Source organism: Aquarana catesbeiana, linkage group LG03 (genome assembly GCF_042186555.1).
Source record: "Aquarana catesbeiana isolate 2022-GZ linkage group LG03, ASM4218655v1, whole genome shotgun sequence".
Classification (NCBI taxonomy): domain Eukaryota; kingdom Metazoa; phylum Chordata; class Amphibia; order Anura; family Ranidae; genus Aquarana; species Aquarana catesbeiana.
The window spans coordinates 660,710,247-660,716,303 of record NC_133326.1 but is presented as its reverse complement, the minus strand read 5'-3'; positions in this window follow the sequence as shown (position 1 = coordinate 660,716,303).

Sequence of the window (6,057 nt, the reverse complement as noted above, 5' to 3'; positions counted from 1 at the left end):
GAGGAAGATACTGAGTGCTAAAAGTGGAAGAACTCAGGGGATCCAGTGGCTTTTGGATCTGAAGTCTAGTGAAAGACTGGGAGTTCGTGAGTGAAGGTCCATAGTGAGCGACTGTGGAGTAAGCAGAGAACTGTTTGTTTTGCCAATAGTTGAATACACTACCATTAGTAACTACTACAAGACTGTTGCCATAGGAGACAGCGGTCCTACCCATACAGAAGTGGTGTCCAGCTTGAGGCCTTCACCTGTATATCTGTCTTCCTATAGAAGTCTCAGAGTCTGCCAATTATCATTGCATCTACTTAAGGGTGTCCCGGCCCTAACCCTCTCTCCCACAATTCTGTTTAAGAGGCAATAAATCTCTTTGCATTCAAAAAGTGTCTGGTGCCCACCATTTCATCCTGCATTACACCCACCATGCCTTGCAACCCACTCTACAGAGAAGGATGTCAGCTGTCCCTAATTCTGGAAGTCACCATTAGGCCCCAAGGGACTCGGGACTTTGCTACACACACACACATATATATATATATATATATATATATATATATATATATATATATATATATATATATATATATATTCACACAAGTGTGTTTGCGCTTTGGGGTGCACACCTATGCCACTTAGAGATCACTGAAGCAAACTTTCACTGTAAACGACCAGTAGAAAGACTGAGGAAATGTTACATATACTGCCTATACCTTTAGATCTACTGGTCAATGTAACATGGTATTTTCAATTAATATGACCTCTGCATTTGTGTGTAAAGTTTACTTTCAGAGCAAAAATAAATACATTTTACTTTGGTGGTATAAAATTATACTTTTTTTTTCTGATGTAGTTAAAGTGATTGTAAAGGATACAATTTTATTAAAAAGATACTTACCTGCTCTGTGTAGTAGTTTTGCACAAAGCAGCCCCGACCCTTCTCTTCTCGAGTCACCCGCCGGCACTCTGAGCCCCTCCCCCTTGCCGGGTGTCCCCATAGCAAGCTGCTTGCTGTGGGGGCACTCATGCTCGCTCCCGAGCCGGCTCTTTGCCTCCAGAGGATACATAGAGCCCGGCTCAGCCCAACCCACAGCTCCCGCCTCACTTGCTGTGATTGACAATGGCTCCTGCTGCTGCATCTTAGCCAATCATGAGGGAGAGACCTCAGAGAGCCTCAGCTCTTGTGTACATCACCCAATCGAGATCAGGCTTACGTAAGTATTAGGGGGGGCTGCACAGTGAAGGTTTTGTACCTTCAGCCTTCACAACCACTCTGAAGTGGTTGTTAACCTCAGACATAAATTATGAGCAAAGCATATCCCTCTGTAGTATGTACTTGTCTCAGTGTGTACTTGTCTCAATGTGTACTTGTCTCAATTAGGAGCACTAAATGTTATTTCTGTCTGCTGCCTCATTCCTCTGCTACCTGTATGAGTTATTTCTGACAGGTTTTCCTGACACCAAGAAAAAAAAAGATGACAGGGGAGAGATCTCCAGCACACAGAATTAGATTGAAAGCCTCAGCTCTGTTCCTGTGTGGAGAGGGTGTGTCCCTTCCCTCTAAACAGCTCTCCTCACAGAGCTCTGCAGAGTAACTTCAGCTCTCTGCCCTATTTTTCTGAACGCTCAGACAAGCTTGATCAATTCTGGACTTTAAATGGATATAGAGAAGAGAAGACTACAGATAAACAAGTACAACTTATGTAGGAGGATTTCTTTTATCTTTATGTATCAGCTGAGGCCAGTTTAAGACCTACAGTGAGTACATTTTTGTAGGTATGTGCTAATTCCTTATACGTCAAAGCCCATCAATTTTTAATAGGCAGCAAAACCTTAACCCCCCCCCCCCCGACTTGGGCAGCTAAACTGGCTTATTAACTACCTCAATACTGGGTACTTTCACCCCCTTCATGCCCAGGCCATTTTTCAGCTTTCAGCACTGTCTCTTTGAATGACAATTGCGTCGTCATGCTACACTGTACCGAAATTACATTTTTGTAATTTTGTTGCCACAAATAAAGCTTTCTTTTGGTGGTATTTGATGATCTGACGGCTTACAAAAAAAAATAAAAAATAAAAAAGACCGAAAATCTTGAAAAAAAAAAGTTTTTTCTTAGTTTTTGTCAGTAAATTTTGTAAATAAATAATTTTTCTCATTCACTGATGTGCGCTGATGAGGCGGCACTTATGGGCAGGCACTAATATGCCACACTTATGGACACTGATAGGTGGCACTGATAGGCGTCACTGATGGGTGGCACTGGTGGGCACTGATAAGTGGCACTGGTGGGCGCTGAAAGGCGGTACTGGTGGGCACTGAAAGGCGGCATGGATAGACGGCACTGAGGGGCACTGATGGGCATTGATGGGTTGCACTGATGGGTATTGATGGACAGCACTGATAGGTGGCACTGAAAGACAGCACTGACTGGCATCACTAATGGGCACTGATTGCTGGCAGAGCCAAACCCAAACACTTCAGCAGGGCTTGGCATTTTTTTTGTAGCATACACTATGAGATTGTAAAATACCTAGGACACCTCTGTGTGCCCTAAGGGAGTAGTAATGCGGAACGCGCAGCGGTGAACAGTGGGTGTAGCCAATTGCATATAGTACAGGTGTGTGCAATGTGCAATATAGTGTATATAGTGCAGGCATGTGTAATGTACAATATAGTGTATATAGTGCAGGCATGTGTAATGTACAATATAGTGTATATAGTGCAGGCGTGTGTAATGTACAATATAGTGTATATAGTGCAGGCGTGTGTAATGTACAATATAGTGTATATAGTGCAGGCGCGTGTAATGTACAATATAGTGTATATAGTGCAGGCGTGTGTAATGTACAATATAGTGTATATAGTGCAGGCGCGTGTAATGTACAATATAGTGTATATAGTGCAGGCGTGTATAATGTACAATATAGTGTATATAGTGCAGGCGTGTGTAATGTACAATATAGTGTATATAGTGCAGGCGCGTGTAATGTACAATATAGTGTATATAGTGCAGGCGTGTATAATGTACAATATAGTGTATATAGTGCAGGCGTGTGTAATGTACAATATAGTGTATATAGTGCAGGCGTGTGTAATGTACAATATAGTGTATATAGTGCAGGCGTGTGTAATGTACAATATAGTGTATATAGTGCAGGCGTGTGTAATGTACAATATAGTGTATATAGTGCAGGCGTGTATAATGTACAATATAGTGTATATAGTGCAGGCGTGTGTAATGTACAATATAGTGTATATAGTGCAGGCATGTGTAATGTACAATATAGTGTATATAGTGCAGGTGTGTGTAATGTACAATATAGTGTATATAGTGCAGGCGTGTGAAATGTACAATATAGTGTATATAGTGCAGGTGTGTGTAATGTACAATATAGTGTATATAGTGCAGGCGTGTGAAATGTACAATATAGTGTATATAGTGCAGGCGTGTGAAATGTACAATATAGTGTATATAGTGCAGGTGTGTGTAATGTACAATGTAGTGTATATGTAGTGTGTAATGTTTGGTGGGGAGCCTCCCAGTGTAATTTTGGGGGGTGGGGGGAGGTCTCCTGGTGTAGTATGGGCGGGGGGGGGGACAGGTGAGAGGAAGGATGTTGACAGAGAGGAAGGGGGCTGACAGAGAGGAGGGGGGCTGACAAAGAGGAGGGGGGGGACTTACAGAGAGGAGGGGGGCTGACAGAGAGTAAGGGGGCTGAAAGAGGAGGGGGGCTGACAGAGAGGAGGGGGGCTGACAGAGGAGGGGGGCTGACAGAGAAGAGGGGGGCTGACAGAGAAGGGGGGCTGACAGAGAGGAGGGGGTGCTGACAGAGGGGGGCTGACAGAGAAGGGGGGCTGACAGAGAAGGGGGGCTGACAGAGAGGAGGGGGGCTGACAGAGAGGAGGGGTGCTGACAGAGGAGGGGGGCTGACAGAGGAGGGGGGCTGACAGAAAGGAAGGGGACTGACAGAGGAGGGGGGCCGACAGAGGAGGGGGGCTGACAGAGGAGGGGGGCTGACAGAGGAGGGGGCTGACAGAGAGGAGGGGGGCTGACAGAGGAGGAGAGGCTGACAGAAAGGAAGGGGGCTGACAGAGGAGGGGGGCTGACAGAGAGGAGGGGGGCTGACAGAGGAGGGGGCTGAGAGAGAGGAAGGGGGCTGACAGAGAAGAGGGGGGCTGATAGAGAGGAAGGGGGCTGACAGAGAGGAGGGGGGCTGACAGAGGAGGGGGGCTGACAGAGAGGAGAGGGGCTGACAGAGAGGATGGGGCTGACAGAGGAGGGGGGCTGACAGAGAGGAGGGGGGGCTGACAGAAAGGAAGAGGGCTGACAGAGGAGGGGGGCTGACAGAGAGGAGGGGGGCTGACAGAGGAGGGAGGCTGAGAGAGCGGAAGGGGGCTGACAGAGGAGGGGGGCTGACAGAGAGGAGGGGGGCTGACAGAGAGGGTGGGGGGGTGACAGAGGAGGGGGGCTGACAGAGAGGAAGGGGGGTGACAGAGAGGAGGGGGGCTGACAGAGGAGGGGGGCTGAAAGAGAGGAGGGGGGCTGACAGAGGAGGGGGGCTGACAGAGAGGAGGGGGGCTGACAGAGAGGGTGGGGGTGACAGAGGAGGGGGGCTGACAGAGAGGAAGGGGGGTGACAGAGAGGAGGGGGGCTGACAGAGGAGGGGGGCTGACAGAGGAGGGGGGCTGCGATCATACCTGTGGGTTCCCGTTGTGCGGAGGAGGTCTGGGGCTCCCCGGTCACCTCAATATCTTGTCTCCCCAGCTGTGGTGGAGCAGGAAGAGGGCCAGGCTCCATGAGGTGAGGAGCTCTTACACAGACAAGTGTAGGAGAGGAGCTGCACCGACTTGAGACCCGGACCGTGATATGGAGCAGAGAGCCGCCACCGGCCACATAGTAAACATAGAGCTATGGGACGGAGGACGGGACAAACCGGGACACAGAGATGCTGGATATATGTTGTGCCCGGGTTTCCTGGGGACAGAAACCCAGGCACAAGTTGCCAAACCCGTACTGTCCAGGTCAATCCCATACGAGTGGCAACCCTATCTCCCATCCAGGTCTGGGAGGAGGGGAATTTTTTGTTTGGGGAGAATTTTCACTTGCAGGAGGAATTCACTTCAGGGGTGAGTGGGTGGTGCTTTTCTTTTTGTTTGTTTTATTTTTATTTTTTTAGGGTGAGATATTTATGCTGAGCCATAATGCTTACATATTGGGGGCACAGTTTGTCATCTTTGCACTGGGCGCTAGATGACCTTGTCCAAACACTGCACCTAGGGCACAGGGAACTCAACAGATCTCCTCTCCACACAGCACATAGCTGAGATCAGATTCCTTTACAGACACAGTCTCCATGTGCACAGTGTCTAGCTGGCTGCTATGTTGCAGTTCTGACCTGTGAAATTCCCGGAATGGCAGCGTAGCTGCAGTAGCCAGCTACACACTGTGCAGACCGAGGCTGCATCTGTAAGGGAAACTGATCTCAGCTATTTTCTGTGTAGGGATAAGGAAATCTGATGAATGCCTAGGCTGTTTGCAGTGTGGGGATTAGAGGAGGAGCTTTTCTGAGTGTTCTGCCAGTACTGACCCTGTCCTCTACCCGGCTGAACCCCTATACCCTGCCCTGCTGACCCCTCCCTCTGCACTGCTGATCCCTATCCGCCATTGTTCTGACCTGATAACCCCTGTTCTCCACCCTGCTGATCCCTGTAATATGTTCTGTTGGCTCCTGTCCTCTGCCCTGCTGTCCCCCTGCACACTCCCCTGTTGACTTCCCATCCTTTGCCTTGCTGACCCCTATCCTCTGCCCTACTAACCCTTGTACACTCCCCTGTTGCCCCTGGTCCTCTGCCCTGCTAACCCCTGTACACTGCCTTGATAACCTACTGTACAGTGCTCTACAAACTAATGGCCTCTGTACACTACCCTACAAACTGCTGACTCTATCCTCTACCCTACTGACCCCCTGTACCCTGCCCTGCTGACCCCTGCATCCACAGCCCCCCCCCCACCCCACACATACACCCACACATCAGAGAGGCTATATCCAGCCCTGCACCCCTAC